Raw genomic sequence first — 16,124 nt, forward strand, 5'->3', positions numbered from 1 at the left:
CACCCAAACCCATGTCCATTCAGTCAGTGATACCATCCAACCATCTCATCCTCTGTCACCCCCTTCTCCTTCTGCCCTCAATCTTTCCCAGCATCAGGGTCTTTTCAAATGAGTCAGCTTAATATGTTGATAATAGTTCAATTTATTAAATTTGCATTCTGATAGAGGTTTGTCTCACTTCAAAGCTTGTACTGTCACACACTGTATTGATTGCATGTGTGCTAATGTCCCTTCAGGTAGTGATAACTGGATAACTGGATAGCTCTGATAAATGGAGGGACCATGCATCTAAAAGGAAGGAATAAAAGAGAAGATAAACAGGGCTAAACAGGAACCTGATTTTATTGACTCTTCAAAAATATTAGTAGTTAAGTTACACATATGTCGGGGCAATGTGTCATTTCCTCAGTGCTGTCTCATCGCAGCAAACATTTGAAATGGCGAGCCAGTGTTACAGCTCTGTTACAGCGCAGAGTTTTGTTCAGCAAGCAAAGGAAAGAGGTGTGAGGGCGGACCTAGCCAAAAGAAGAGGCCTCAGTCCATCTTGGCTTCCTCTTTTTGTACGTTTTGTCTCCTCCCCAACTTGAGCCTACCCTGTGCAAATTGGACTAGCCAGGAGAGCTGTTTGTTTCACCTGAGGTTCTCACTTGGGTCCTTGGATTTTCTTTTGTTCTATTTTCAGGAAGTTTTTCCTTTCTTTGTCTTTTTGCCATCGCCATTTTGAACTCCTTTTTCCTATTCTAAGTACCCAACACATATATAAAGTCATATATAGACATATTTGTCCTAGTTACAAGAAACAGAAATAAGGTTTGAGTATTTTCTGGTTTATTTTTCTCCATGTCTATTAATTATTAACAAACTATATAGTGTTTATTTGCATTACCAAGTTTCTTTGATCTTACCTCACATGGAAAGAATTGGTCAGAAATTTCCACCCTACATCTACAGATTGAGGACCTTGGCTCCCTCAGAATTCCTCTGAAGTCATGTCTAGGGCTTTGTAGAGGGTGTTTTGCAGATGTTTGTATATGTTTCCCCTATGAGTGTGTCTTGGTAATTGCTATTGTGGCAACTTTGCCTACTGTGTGTGTTTGCAATTCTATGTCAGCAAGGCCAGTGTCACTTTTTCACTGAGTACCTCAGTGTAGCCAGACTCTGCTCTGCTTGACAAGGCCACTTGTTCTCCTCCACTCTTTCCTCTGTTCTGCATGATCACTCTCCCACTCTGCTATGTAGCTGACCATCCATTAAAGAGCAGTGTGAGGGGTTGAGATTAATACCACTTTGGTATTATTACAGGATTCCCAAAGTAGGGCGATCTTTATGCCCCAGTCTTCATGAATACTTACAGCACTCTGTCATACTGGGACCCTCCTGGACACCCAAGGTCCTGACCCTTTGAAACAACTGGTATGACAAACAATAGGATCTATGACAAATTCTTACTTTCAATAATAAGTAAAGTTTCACATTAGATTAAGCCTAACGTGCCTGTATTCTTCCCTCAGAATGATGTATATACTCAGTTTTTGTACAAAAGGATCAAAGTCTCAGTCTCCCAGATACAGCAAGAAGCGTGTCTGAATCTCAAAGTTTGATATCTGTGTGTGTCTGTGTGTGTGTGTGTATGTGTGTGTGTGTAGTATAGTCAGCTGTCTTGTGATACTCTCAATGTGAATAAAGAGATGCTTTTATGTAGTAAAATTATAGAGATTTAACACTACTATAAGAATTTATCAGTCAAAAACCATTTACATTCCCCTTGGATTCAGAATAAAGATTACAATTAGCAGCACATTTTGGGTAATGGCATCTATAATGCCACAGCCACAGACAGCCTGCCAGAATGTGAGTAGCTTGATTGGAGCCATTCATTGCTTGGCTCCATCTATACCCTGCAGAGCAATTTACCTCCTTAAATAACCATCCCCTACTGCTAAAAGCAACAATGTGCCATGCAAAGTAAATCAATATATAAATCATTTGCTTATATCAACAAATCTTTAATTTCCCTCATCACAAGAAATTTCTAATAAATTTTAATTGAGATCTTCTTACCAAAAGCAAATCTGATCTACCTTAATATGAGAATATTTCCCAAAAAAGATTTTATAAATTATATCTATATATACTAGCATCATAAAGCAAGAGTGCTAATTGAATTTTTATAAAAACAGTGCTTTAAACCATTTCAGTAGAATAAAGAACTTCAATCAGGATCTAATTCATAAGGATTTTCTGTGAAAGTCAGTGAATAATTTATTTCCCCAGCCTACTCATGGAAACTTCAAACTGTTATTGTAGAGTGTAAAGTATTGGGACTTGCCCACCTTTTTTGCATTCATGCCTGAATTCAAATGCTTAAATTGAGAACTTGGCTGTGAATTTATCATCTATTCAAGCATGAAGACTTCAGATGAAATTTAAAATTTTGTAGTTCTTTTGCCACTTAATTTTTCATATCATAAAATCAACTGACATGATCATTCTTAAGTGCAAAGTAACATGATAGAAATGCACACTGATCTACACTAAGATGGTCTTAATAATTTATTAGCATTAAATGCAAATACAGTATTATAAATAAATTAATAGTTATTTGGTAAGTGGATTTCAAAGAATACAATTGTGTAAAAATAATGTGTACCATAGGTTATTCAATGATATCTAATGAATAACATCTCTTTTATACAAGAGTCTGTAAAATTTTTTAAAAATACAAAGGAGTGGTAGAAGGAGATACCATAGTTAACGTTTTTCATACTAAATCTTAGGTGAAGTAGTAATTATAAAACAAACTCCAGTAATAAGCTGATTTACCCACCTAATTACAGACAGGTCTAACTAAGGCTGGTCTCCCAGTACTGAACGAGAAATTGCAAAGATGAATAAACAGCTCTATCGATTAAGTTCAGTGATTTATTTTCCAGATTTAACAACTGGGAATGTCATTTTACTGTGGAATGGACAAAGAAGCTAAAATATGTCATAATTTGTTCTTAGAGAAAGTACTTTATCTTGGTAACAAGGATATAGAAAGCACAATCCCTGTTCTTTAATTGAAGTATAGTTGATTTACAGTGTTTTGGGTATACAGAAACATGACTCAGATTATTTTTTTACTGTGAAATTATATTCTTTTCCATTATAGGTATTACAAGATATTGACTATAGTTTCCTGTGCTATACAGTTGGCCCTTGTTGTTTATGTATTTTATATATAGGAGTGTATAGATATTAATACCAATTTTTTCCCCTACCTTTCCCTTTTGGCAACTGTAAGGTTGTTTTCTATGCCTTTAAGTCTATTTCTGTTTTATAAATAAGTTATTTTTTTCTCTTTCTTAAAGATTCCACGTATAAGTGATATCATATGATATTTGTCTTTTGCTTGTTGTTTGACTTAATATGATAATCTCTGGGTCTATCTATGTTGCTGCAAATGACATCATTTCATTCTTTTTCATGTCTGAGTAATATTCCTAAACATATTAATGAGATATATACATATATATATATATACATATATATATATATATATATATATATATATATATATAGAGAGAGAGAGAGAGAGAGAGAGAGAGAGAGCTTTCCTGGTGACTCAGTAGAAAATCTTCCTGTGATGCAGACTTGTGTTCAGATCTCTGGGTCAGGAAGAACCCCTGGAAAAGGGAATGGCTACCACTCTAGTATTCTTGCCTGGAGAATTCCATGTACAGAGGAGCCTGGCAGGCTATAGTCCATGGGGATCACAAAGAGTCAGACACGACTGAGCAACTAACACTTTCACTCATGCATACAACCTTCTCTATCCATTCCTAAGTTGACAGATATTTAGGTTGCTTCCATGTCTTGACTATTGTAAATAGTGTTGCTGTGAACATAAGGGTGCAAGCAATCCCACTAAAGATTTGGTCCCTAAGTCACATTTCTCTTTTTAGCAAGAACTGCAAGTTCCACCATAGTGGAGTTTCTCTCTTTGCCACTTCACAATTTCACTACATACAGTATTACTGAAATTCCTAGAAAAACAGATCAAATAAACATTTTTCAAAAATCTCTTCATAACCTGCCTAAAATCATGAATTTATTTAAAATGCACAAGTTTAAATATGGCTACTCATTAGAAACACATTTGGAGCTTTGGAGGGAAAAATAGCAATATATATGGGCATTTGTATTTTTCAAAAATTTCAAGATAACATTTAAAAACAATTGGGCTATATGATGATTTTTTTACTTTTATCTAGTTTGTTTCACTTTTTCTATTTCATGTTCAGTGCTCCCATTTCATTTAGTTTATGTTTTCCAATTTCTCTGTCCCTCATGTGGTTTCTCAAGTATTTACCAAGCATAGTAGAAAAGCTTTTGTATAAAAACATATATATATATATATATGTAGTATGTATAGTACATATATTTTAGAAAACTTATGAAATTTTGCCTAGCCAAATAATTTATGACATTTTGGTTCTACTTGTTTGACTTGGTACGAGTAGAATGCTAGATTTTTAACTTATATTCACTCAAAAATTTTACATAGTTACATGTATTTAGCATCTCATATTACTGCTAAAAGTCTAGGAAGCTTATCATCTGAGTGGTTAAAAAAAAATTGAATGAGGCTTTAAGCTTCTAATCCAATACAGTATTATTAACTGAAGTACAGATTTTATTCAAATCTCATGAAATGTTATGCTAGTGTTCTTATTTCCATACTTTATTCAAGACTCCACTGCAATTGTACTTATTTGCATTGAGCAGCTTCAGCTGAATGAAATCACCTGGTAATTTCTTTTTTCAGTTTTATTTTACTACAGATATTTTCTAATTTTCCTTGTTATGGCTTCTTAGATATACCCCTCATTTAAAAGTAGACATTTAATTTCCAAATACATGGGATTTTTTAAAGTATCTTTGGTATTTATTTCTCATTTACATACTTTCTTCTCTGCAATCACCCTTTCCAGCCTTCTAACTTTATTGAGACTTTCAATGGCTACATCAAAGATCTCTCTTGGTACATGTCACATAGCACTTGAAAATATGTGGCTTATTTTCAAGTATCTTTTGATATCAATCTCTAACATAATTCCATAGTCATAAGAGAACAGACTATATGATTTCTATACCTTTAGACATGAAATTTCTGTACCTGGTCTTATGTCTCTGGATATGTCCTGGTGTTTTCTCATTTATAGTCTATGGAAACTTGAATAGAATTTGTATCCTACTATTGTGTGAAAATTATATAAATCTTATGTTACATTGGTTCATAATGCTCTTCAGGTCTACTGTATTCTTCTACTTCTCTGTACATTTGTTCTATTAATTTCTGAAGGTTTGATATTGAAACTCCAACTAAAAATCTTAATTTATCTGCTTAAAACAAATATAATATATAGTGGAACTGCGTGTAACCTGTTTTTTTTTTTTCCAAGTCTCCTGTAAATGTGTTATCATATTTTCATAATTTAAAAAAATAAAGATAAAAAATAAAATGCACAACTTTGATAATTATCATCTCATTAAGAGTCAACATTTTTTTCAGGCTTGAATACTCTGGCAGTTTATAGATAGATCGTAAACTTGCTACAATAGTGACAGCATTAGCACCTGATTCACAGAATGACTTTTGAGAAATAAAAGAGTTTGTCCATATAAAGTACTTAAACAATGTCAGGTACGTAATAAGTGCTCTTTAAATGTTTTCTATAATTGTTGTAACAATTATAATAATAGTTAATGATATTTCATTTGATAACTAGTGTTTTATTAAAGTCATTTTCTCTCAGTCTTTTTAAAAAATTAATGTATTTACTTTTGGCTGTGCTGAGTCTTAGTTGCTGCTTGGACTTTTCTCTAGTTTCAATGAGCGGGGGCTACTCTCTAACTGCAATGCGTAGGCTTCTTATTGCAGTGGCTTCTCGTTGTGGCTCATGGACTCTAACATTCAAGGGCTTCAGTGGATCTTCCTGGATCAGGGATTGAACACATGTCTCCTGCATTGGCAGGTGGTTTCTTTGCCACTGAGCTACCAGGGAAGCCCTCATAGCTATTATTTTTAAAAGAGGGAATACAGACTATTATAGTATGGTGGTTTAGTCACTAAGTCATGTCCAACTCTTGTGACCCCATGGACTATAGCCTGCCAGGCTCCTCTGTCCATGGAATTCTCCAGGCGAGAACATTGGAGTGGGTTGCCATTTCCTTCTCCAGAGGATCTTCCTGACCCAGGAATTGAACTTAGGTCTCCTGCATTGCAGGCACATTCTTTACTGACTGAGCTATGAGGGAAGCCCCCATTTAGAGTATGACATAGCACTAAAAAGCTTAAATTAAAAAAAAATTCTGTGATTTCTCAATTATTCATCAAAATAGTGAATTATTCAGGATGTATTTATATTTTTCTTAGGAAAATATTCTTGCAAATGAATTAACTTGCTCTTTCCATCATTAAACTCAGCATGTTTGATAAACCCTTTTAATGATTGTCTTCTTCAGGAGTTCATAAACATTATATAGTGCAGGGCAATAAAATGTATCTAATAATTACCTGTTGATTATGTGAAAGTTTTACTGAAAGTAGTAGTAAAATGTTTTCTTTAAGTGAATTAAGCCTAGTACATCATCTGAAACAGGACACAATCATGTTGATGATCCTATGGGCTTCCCTGGTGGCTCAGACGGTAACAAATCTGCAGAAATGGTAAAGAAATGCAGGAGACCTGGGTTCGATCCCTGGGGGGGAAGATTCCCTGGAGAAGGAAATGGCAACCCACTCCAGTATTCTTGCCTGGAAGAATCCCATAGACAAGAATTCCATTGTAGCCTGGCCGTCTACAATCCATCAGTTGCAACAAGTTGGACTTGACTGAGCGACTAACAACATTCACTTATACAATCTTTGAAGTAAATACCGAGTTTAGAAATGCAGATATTATTAAGAGTATGGCCAGCCAGAGAAGGCCTGCATCCTTGATTGAAACTCCATTCAGAGACTGCGGTGTGTCAGCTATGCACCAATTCCGGGGTGGAGAGGGCAGCTTTAGTCCAAGACGCCTGCCAGGTAGAGCCTCTCTAGTTTCCCGTGGTCAGGACTGAAAAATCAAACATAGGTTTTTGATTAGGAACTCAAGTATTCACCAACAGTACTATATTTGCATTTCTACACCCTTCATAACTAGTGATGCTGATTGCTTCTTTATTAACTTCTTGGTAAATGTGTAACTTTCTTTTTGAAGTTTTTATTGTTTTGCTGATTTTACTTACTCATTATTGATTTATGGAAAGTCTTCATGCATTCCTTCATGGGACTTCCCTGATAACTCAGCTGGTAAAGAATCCTCTTGCAATGCAGGGGACCCCGGTTCGATTCCTGGTTTGGGAAGATCCACTAGAGAGGTGAAAAAGCTACCCACTCCAGTATTCTGGCCTGGAGAACTCCATAGACTACAGTCATTGGGGTCTCAAAGAGTCAGACAGGACTGAGCGACTTTCACTTTAGTTTCCCTTGTGGTTCTGACAGTAAAGAATCTGCCTGCAATGCAGGAGACCTGGATTTTATCCTTGTGTTGGGAAGATTCTCTGGAGAAGGAAATGGTAACCTACCCCAGTATTCTTGCTTGGAAAATTCCATGGACAGAAAAGCCTGGCAGGTTATAATCCATGGCGTGGCAAAGCATCAGACATGACTGAGCGACTCTCATTCATTCATTCATGTTTTCTGGAAGCAAGTCTTTTGCCAAACATGTATGTATAACCCTTCATTTCCCCCACTCTGCGACTTCCTGTTAATTTTCATTCCTGTGTCTGTTGGTTAATTTTTTTTAATTAAAGATCTTTATTTTCAGTGCTTACTTGGTCCTCTCTAGGAAATCTTTACTATGCCAAGATTGTAAAGATATTGTAACATATAGTCTTGTAGAAGATGTGTAGTTTTAGCTTTCAGACTGGGGTCACATATCAATCTCAGTTTTTGTGTGGTGTGAGATAGCGGTTCATTTTCTTCACATATGAATAGCTCAGTGTACCAGAACAATTTGCCAAAGACTATATTTTGCCATTAATTGACCATTAATTAAAAAATTCATTTGCCATATAAATGTATGTCTGTTTCTGGACATTTAATTTGGTTCAATTAATCTAGTTACTTGTCTCTGTGTCAATACCACAATATGTCTTGATTATGAAAAAAGTACTGTGATTTCTCAAAATGTTTAAATTATATCTTCATAATTATTTTGGCTATTTTAGACCTGAATTTCTACATGAATTTTAGAATCATTTTATCAATTTAAAAAACATTTTTTTTCAGAAATTTGTTAGAATTTGTAAATTCTAATAATAATTTCTGGGATAATTGATATAACAATATTGCATCTTTGAATCCATAAACATTGTGTGTGTTAGTATCTCAGTCATGTCTGACTGAGAGCCCATAGACTGTAGACCACCAGTCTCCACTGTCCATGGCATTCTCCAGGCAAGAATACTGGCGTGGGTTGCCATTCCCTTCTCTAGGGGATCTTCCCAAGCCAGGAATTGAACCCAGGTCTCCTGCATTGCAGGCAGATTCTATGCCAGTTGAGCCACCAGGGAAGCATTGTATAAACATTATATAAATCTCAATTTAAGTCTTCTCTCTGACTTCTATCACCAGAGTTCTTTAGGTATTATTTTAGAGATCTTATATATATTTTGTTACATTAACCCATACATGTTTTATATTCTTTTTCTTTTTATCACAAGTCCTGATTTTATTTATTTATTTTTTAAAAATTTTTATTTATTTATTTATTTATTTTATTAGTTGGAGGCTAATTTCTTCACAGCATTTCAGTGGGTTTTGTCATACATTGATATGAATCAGCCATAGAGTTACACGTATTCCCCATCCCGATCCCCCCTCCCACCTCCCTCTCCACCTGATTCCTCTGGGTCCTCCCAGTGCACCAGGCCCGAGCACTCGTCTCATGCATCCCACCTGGGCTGGTGATCTATTTCACCCTTGATAATATATATGCTGTTCTTTCAAAACATCCCACCCTCACCTTCTCCCACAGAGTTCAAAAGTCTGTTCTGTACTTCTGTGTCTCTTTTTCTGTTTTGCATATAGGGTTATCATTACCATCTTTTCTAAATTCCATATACATGTGTTAGTATGCTGTAATGTTCTTTATCTTTCTGTATAATGGGCTCCAGTTTCATCCATCTCATTAGAACTGATTCAAATGAATTCTTTTTAATGGCTGAGTAACATTCCATGGTGTATATGTACCACAGCTTCCTTATCCATTTGTCTGCTGATGGGCATCTAGGTTGCTTCCATGTTTTATATTCTTTAGTGCTTTTGTAAAAGACATATTTATTTTAGTTTTATTTTCGGTTTGTTGATAGTATACAGAAACACAATTGAACTTTAAATAGTGATATTATAACAAGTGAACTTATCAAATTAGTTCTAATAGTTTTGTATACTTTTAAGCTTTTATATGTAGAACCTTATCTTTGCTATGAATAAAGCTGCTTTATCCCTTTGTCAGTAAAATGTGTACATTTTATTTCATTTTTGTCATTGTTGAACTTGCTAGGATCTCAAATATAGTAGAGAATAAGAAAGGTTGAAAGTACAAATGCTTGCCTTATTTTTAGCCTTATGGGTAGAGCATTCATGTGTTCATCAAAAAGAGCATAAAGCATGTTGCTGCTGCTGCTGCTAAGTCGCTTCAGTCGTGTCTGACTTTGTGTGACCCCATACATGGCAGCCCACCAGGCTCCCCTGTCCCTGGGATTCTCCAGGCAAGAACACTGGAGTGGGTTGCCATTTCCTTCTCTAATGCACGAAAGTGAAAAGTGAAAGTGAAGTCGCTCAGTCGTGTCCGACTCTTCGCGAGTCCATGGACTGCAGCCGATCAGGCTCCTCCGGGTCCATGGGATTCTCCAGGCAAAAGTACGGGAGCGGGGTGCCATTGCCTTCTCCAAAAGCATGTTGTTAACTATTGAGTTTATATAAATGATATTTGTGGGTTAAAAAGTTTCATTCCACTCAGTTCACTTCAAACTCATCCATACCTATTTTATTTTGATCATTACATTTATAAAGCCAATCAAATATTAAAGAGGAGCACACAGAATAAAATAGAAATGCAAAGGTGAAGGTGAAAATACTATATAGATGGTAAAACTAAAGGATACCTACCATTGAAGGTGGAGTCTTCCCTTAAGTGTATGTCTGTATTTTTGATATGGAAAACAAATCACTGTCATAAAACTGGCTGCTAGCATCTCTCTAACTAGGATCTGATACCATATTTTAGAATCAGGTGGCTACTTACATTCTTTGCTCAGTCACATTTTTTAATAAGCCAAATTGAATACCTAGAACTATTATGATAAATAAATGCAAAAAACAATCTGTAGAAATGCTCAATTCATCCACTGGCACATAGCAACTTTTACTATTTTTATTGGCTCTAGTGGTATTATTTCAGATGATGAAGTCAATTATGATTATCATGAAGACAATGGTGATGGCAAATGGTAATGATTATTAAAACAGTATATAGTTGAGTTTAATGCCCATGGTAGACTAGTAAAAGAAAAACCACTGAATCTAATAGAAGGAATAAATATCTACCTAAAAGTAAAATACATGGCCCTGGAGGAAAAGTAGCACCACAACACAATCTACCTTCCATTCAAAGTGTCTCAAGGTAAAAATAGCCGGCGTTTTAAGACATCAACATAAAACTTTTGAGTCTATAGTGAAAACTACTTGAGCAGTTCCTGTAATTTTTCCTCTATAGAGATTATGTAAATTACCACCTCTATCAATCTTGTGTTTTTGATTGTGTCATTTTCATTTATTCCTTGCCTCATTCTAAATACATGATTTATTACACAATAATCCTAATAGAAATGATTTTGACCAAGAGAGTAAGAAAGCAATGTAAAACTGAGTAAGGCTGTGTGCGCACTGAGGTTTTGCATTTTTGACAGAACAACTCCACAGCCATATAGCCGCTAAGCGTCATGCAATTCAGTGAATTCACAAGATAAAACGTAAACCATTTTTTTTTTTATAGAAAAACATTGGGAAACCTAGTAACATCAGAGAAAATAGTAATAGAAAATGGGCAGATATTGTAAATGTTCTTACATTACAGAAATCACGGCAGTATGTTATGGAATTTCTGTGAGATGCTCTCATCACACCAAAACAGAGCCAAGTTGAAACCTTCTCTCTTTAGTGCCCAGTGGGATGACATTCAGCTATGGAATTCTGATTTTATAAAAGTTAAGCATGCTTGGACATCTTCTTATGCCTTTAAGGGAATGTTCCTTGTACAGACTCTACTGGTTTGTGGTTGAGTCGCTAAGTCGTGTCCGACTCTTGTGACCTCGTAGACTGTAGCCTGCCAGGCTTCTCAGTCCATGGGATTCTCCAGGCAAGAATTCTGGAATGGGTTGCCAGTTTCTTCTCCAGAGGATCTTCCTGACCCAGGGATCGAACCCAGGTCTCCCACATTGCAGGCGGATTCTTTTCCAGCTGAGCTATCAGGGAAGTTCTGCTGCTGCTGCTGCTGCTAAGTTGCTTCAGTCGGGTCCAACTCTGTGCGTCCCCATAGTCGGCAGCCCACCAGGCACCACCATCCCTGGGATTCTCCAGGCAAGAACACTGGAGTGGGTTGCCATTTCCTTCTCCACAGGGAAGCCCTAACATTCTCTATTAACAAGTCAATAAAATTTAAATATGTGTATGTGCACATTGTTCTCAAACAATGTTGTTGTTTTTCAGTTGCCAAGTAGTGTTTGACTCTTTGTGACCCCATGAACTGCAGCATGCCAGGCTTCCCTGTCCCTTACCATCTCCGAGTTTGCCCAAGTTCCTGTCCATTGAATCAGTGATGCCATCCAACCATCTCATCCTCTGTCTCTGTCTTCTCCTTCTGCCTTCACCCTTTCCCAGCATCAATGTCTTTTCCAATGAGTCAGTTGTTTGCATCAGGTGGTTAAAGTATTGGAGTTTTGACATCAGTCATTTCAATGAGTACTCAGGGTTGATTTACTTTAAGATTGACTGGTTTCATATCTTTACTGTTCAAGGGACTCTCAAGAGTTTTCTCTAGCACCACAGTTCGAAAGCATCAATTCTTCTGTACTCTGCCTTCTCCATGGTCCAGCTCACACATTCATACATGATTACAAGACAGGCCATAGCCTTGATATATGGACCTTTGCTGGCAAAGTGATGTCTTTGCTTTGTAACACATTGTCTAGGTTTGTCGCAGCTTTCCTGCCAAGAGGCAGTCGTCTTCTAATTTTATGGCTACAATCTCCATCCTCAGTGATTTTAGAGCCTAAGAAGAGGAAAGCTGTCACTGTTTCCACCTTTCCCCCTTGTTTGTCCTGAAGCGATGGGACCGGATGCCCTGATCTTAGTTTCTTTTCTTTTTTTTTTTTCCAATGTTGAGTTTTAAGCCAGTTTTCTCAAACTCTAGCTTCTTTTTATTAAAGGTGTTTTCCCTTCTCTTCATAAAATTCAGAATGATTTGTGCTTCTTGACAAATACAAATCATTATTTACACAACTGCAATACTTTTTTCCCCTCTGAGGAATTAACATAGGGACAATAGTTGTTTATCCTGTCTGTGACAAAATTCAACACAGTTGCATGTGATTTGAAAAAAAAAAAAAAAAGGCATTGAACTTTTGAACTGATTTCATTGTAGGAAAGTTGACACCAAAATTTGTTCTGGAAAAATATTTAATTGAAAGAAAATACTCAATGGAAATATGTCCGATGTGTAGGTAAGCATGGAAATATGTCCGATGTGTAGGTAAGCAGTGATGAATAATGGGGCTACTTAATCTATGTTATTAGTATGTAGTCTGTAAATCAATAACTAGTGTGATTGATGAGAAAACCACTAAAAATTCTTCCTAGAAAATATTTTCCAGGATATCTTTTCTCTTTGGTATGTGAATTAATAATGTATTCTTCTTTTATGCAGACTTTGACAATTTAACTGTCCATTTCTCTTTCTTGAAGGACTCTTGACTGATAACTATTTATTATAGTAACCTTGATTACTCAGCAGTGCTGAACTTGCAAAATACAAACAAACTCTAAATCTCCTTTCAAATTTGTATATATCATTGCCTTCTAAATTCAGTTTGTCTAGTATGTATTTATACTACACTGCATACTGACATTTCAAACTCTTTATCAGGTAAAGGCTGAAAGTAAAACTCAGAGGCTCTCTTTGTTTTATGCATAAAGTAATAACATCAGTGGCAACAATAGAGTGATTACTAGAGACAGTATTAACTAAAAACTGTTTGGCTTTAAGTATTGGATAGAGTGCATAGCAGGCACAAAATCCCTCCCTAACTTCTATTTTAATATTGATGTTTATACTGCATATGGAGAGTATGTATGGAATATTTTCAGAAGCACCTTTAAAAGAAGAGAGAGCAAATTAGTATTTTGGCAGCACATATTTCACCATTTCCTTTGTCAAAAAGACAAGTTACTTTCAAAGTCACAGTTCAGCAACAACCAAGTTAAAATTAATTTTTTTTTCAGAAATGGTAATTAAGCTACTGTACAATTATTTCTTACAAGAGAGAACAATACATCCTGAAAAGAATTTCTCCTACAAAGATTCAAACTGTATGATTATTAATGTTTATAAATTCATATATATTTTTATATAATTTTACAATATTTATATACATTTTTATAATAATGCTTATATTTGCATTATGCAACAAATTTTAAAGCAGTATCATACATATTCCATATGTTTCCATGCTTCCACATTTCACCTGATAGAACGACCAGGCTTCCATGAATTTGCACACTTCCGTGTGCAAGTGACATGATGATTTAGCCAAATTCTACTTAGAGGTCCTATCAGAGAGCAGCAGGTGAGATAGCAGAAACAGAAACAGAAAGAAGGAATTAGGGCTGTGTCAGTGAGTGGCCCATGACATGCTCAGTGGAGGGCCTGGAGAATCACTGGTGCTGCTTCCCTGCCCTGTCAGGTTTGACTCACTAAAGCTTAGCCACTGCTTACTGTGGGTGGAGGTGAAAGACAAAAGTCTTTTGTGAAAATTCAAGCTGTGCATGAACATGGTGTAGTGTACTACCATCTTCACAAGAAACAGAGGAAACTACTTGATAAACTGGGATTTGGTTAGAGGCAGATGGAACTAAGCTCACAAATCTTCAGAAATCAACTTTCAGGGACTTCCATTAAAAAAAAAAATGACAAGAAATGGTTGAAACTGCAAATCAAGTCGGTCAGTCATTTCGGTTGCTCAGTTGTGTCTGACTCTGCGACCCCATGGACAGCAGCACACCAGGCTTCCCTGTCCGTTACCAACTCCCAGAGCTTGCTCAAGCTCACGTCCATCGAGTCAGTGATGCCATCCAACCATCTCAGCCTCTGTCGTCCCCTTCTCCTCCTGCCCTCAATCTTTCCCAGCATCAGGGTTTTTTCCAGTGGAGTCAGTTCTTCTCATCAGGTGCCAAAGTATTGGAGCTTCAGCTTCAGCATCAGCCTTCCAATGAATATTCAGGACTGATTTCCTTTAGGATGGACTGGTTTGATCTCCTTGCAGTCCAAAGGACTCTCAAGAGTCTTCTCCAACACTATAGTTCAAACTCATCAATTCTTTGGCTCTCAGCTTTCTTTATAGTCCAACTCTCACATCCATTCATAACTACTGGAAAAACCATAGCTTTGACTTGATGGACCTTTGTTGGCAAAGTAATGTCTCTGCTTTTTAATATGCTGTCTAGGTTGGTCATAGTTTTTCTTACAGGGAGTAAGAATCTTTTAGTTTTATGGCTGCAGTCACCATCTGCAGTGATTCTAGAGCCCAAGAAAATCAAGTAGAACAGTGTAAGGATCAATTTGCAGCAGATGGATGCAACTGTGTGGCCATTGATAGGAAGTAGAGCAAATTATTTGTTTCATTATAATGTTTCAGTATAATCCCATCAAAAACATTAGCAATCTTAGGAAGGGCTGTGCCTGAAATGTGAGTCAATCAAGATAGGTGGGGGGAAAGACCAGCTTTGGAGACTCCTTTGAAAGAATACTTGAAGGGGGTTCTAGTTGAAGCCTGTGCCATTGCTTCTCCTAGGGAACCAGATTGAGAACAGCATTTTAAAGTTGATGTTGGGGCCTCCAAGCTAAAGAAACAGAGCTGTTGTAGACTGCTCTGCTTCTCACCTGGATAAACCCCATGCTGTAAGATGTTGATTTAAAACCCTAATTATGGAAATTGCCTTAAATTTTGATGACTTTTATTCTGTATGAATCATGGACAGAAGTTGCAAGTGTGCAAGACTAAGACAAAAAAACTTCGAGATTTATGGAGAACAGGTCAAAAGTTGCCACCACAAAATTTTGTTAACTTTGAATGTTTAATTAAGTTCCTTGCAAAGCTTGCTTATACCAACAGCTGTAACAAAATGCACTGTAATCATCTCTGTGCTTAACTTGTTATGGACCAAAAATGAAGGAATGCTCTCTGAAATGGCTGTGGCTGCAGCCACTCACATGATTATGGTGATTGAACCAATCATTCAGGATGCCAACTGGCTCTTCCCTGTAAAGGTGAGATGTAATATATCGGAGCATCGTGCACTTCTGCACATGAATTCCATTGCTCATCCCACACTGGACATGACTAACTCAGGGGCCCTGGACAAGTGGCCTGCTGGTATAGTAGTGATGGAGGGAGGCTTGACTAAGAAGGAGAACTTAAATGTAAAGCTTATGGTTTGCTAGGGAGCAGTCTAAAGAAAGCATATCACCACTGCTTTCCAGCTGCCTCTCCCATTAGCAGATCATATCACCTTGGTTTCAGTGGGCCAAGCTCCCTCCCACAACTCTACTTCTGAAAGCAGTGAAGTGAATAGGACTACCTCTGCTCTATGGACACACTGGAACAGTGGCTGAGCCCGGATAAAGCAGTCCTCTGAAACCTGAGCACTTATTTCCATAGCCATTTCCTCACCAGGGAGGAACTGGAGTCAGATAACTATTAGGCAAAACCAAGCTTAGGCAGCTGCCAAGTCCCATCAGCTTTGGCCCAGC

The 16,124-nt window shown here is 36.8% G+C and overlaps 1 pseudogene; it reads left to right on the forward strand.

Annotated features, from left to right (window-relative positions):
* Window positions 1–392: 392 nt before the first annotated feature.
* LOC136146979 (rho GTPase-activating protein 17 pseudogene) lies at window positions 393–15,815 on the forward strand (annotated as a pseudogene).
* The last annotated feature ends 309 nt before the right edge of the window (window positions 15,816–16,124 follow it).

This window comes from Muntiacus reevesi, chromosome 15, assembly GCF_963930625.1.
Source record: "Muntiacus reevesi chromosome 15, mMunRee1.1, whole genome shotgun sequence".
NCBI classification, from domain to species: domain Eukaryota; kingdom Metazoa; phylum Chordata; class Mammalia; order Artiodactyla; family Cervidae; genus Muntiacus; species Muntiacus reevesi.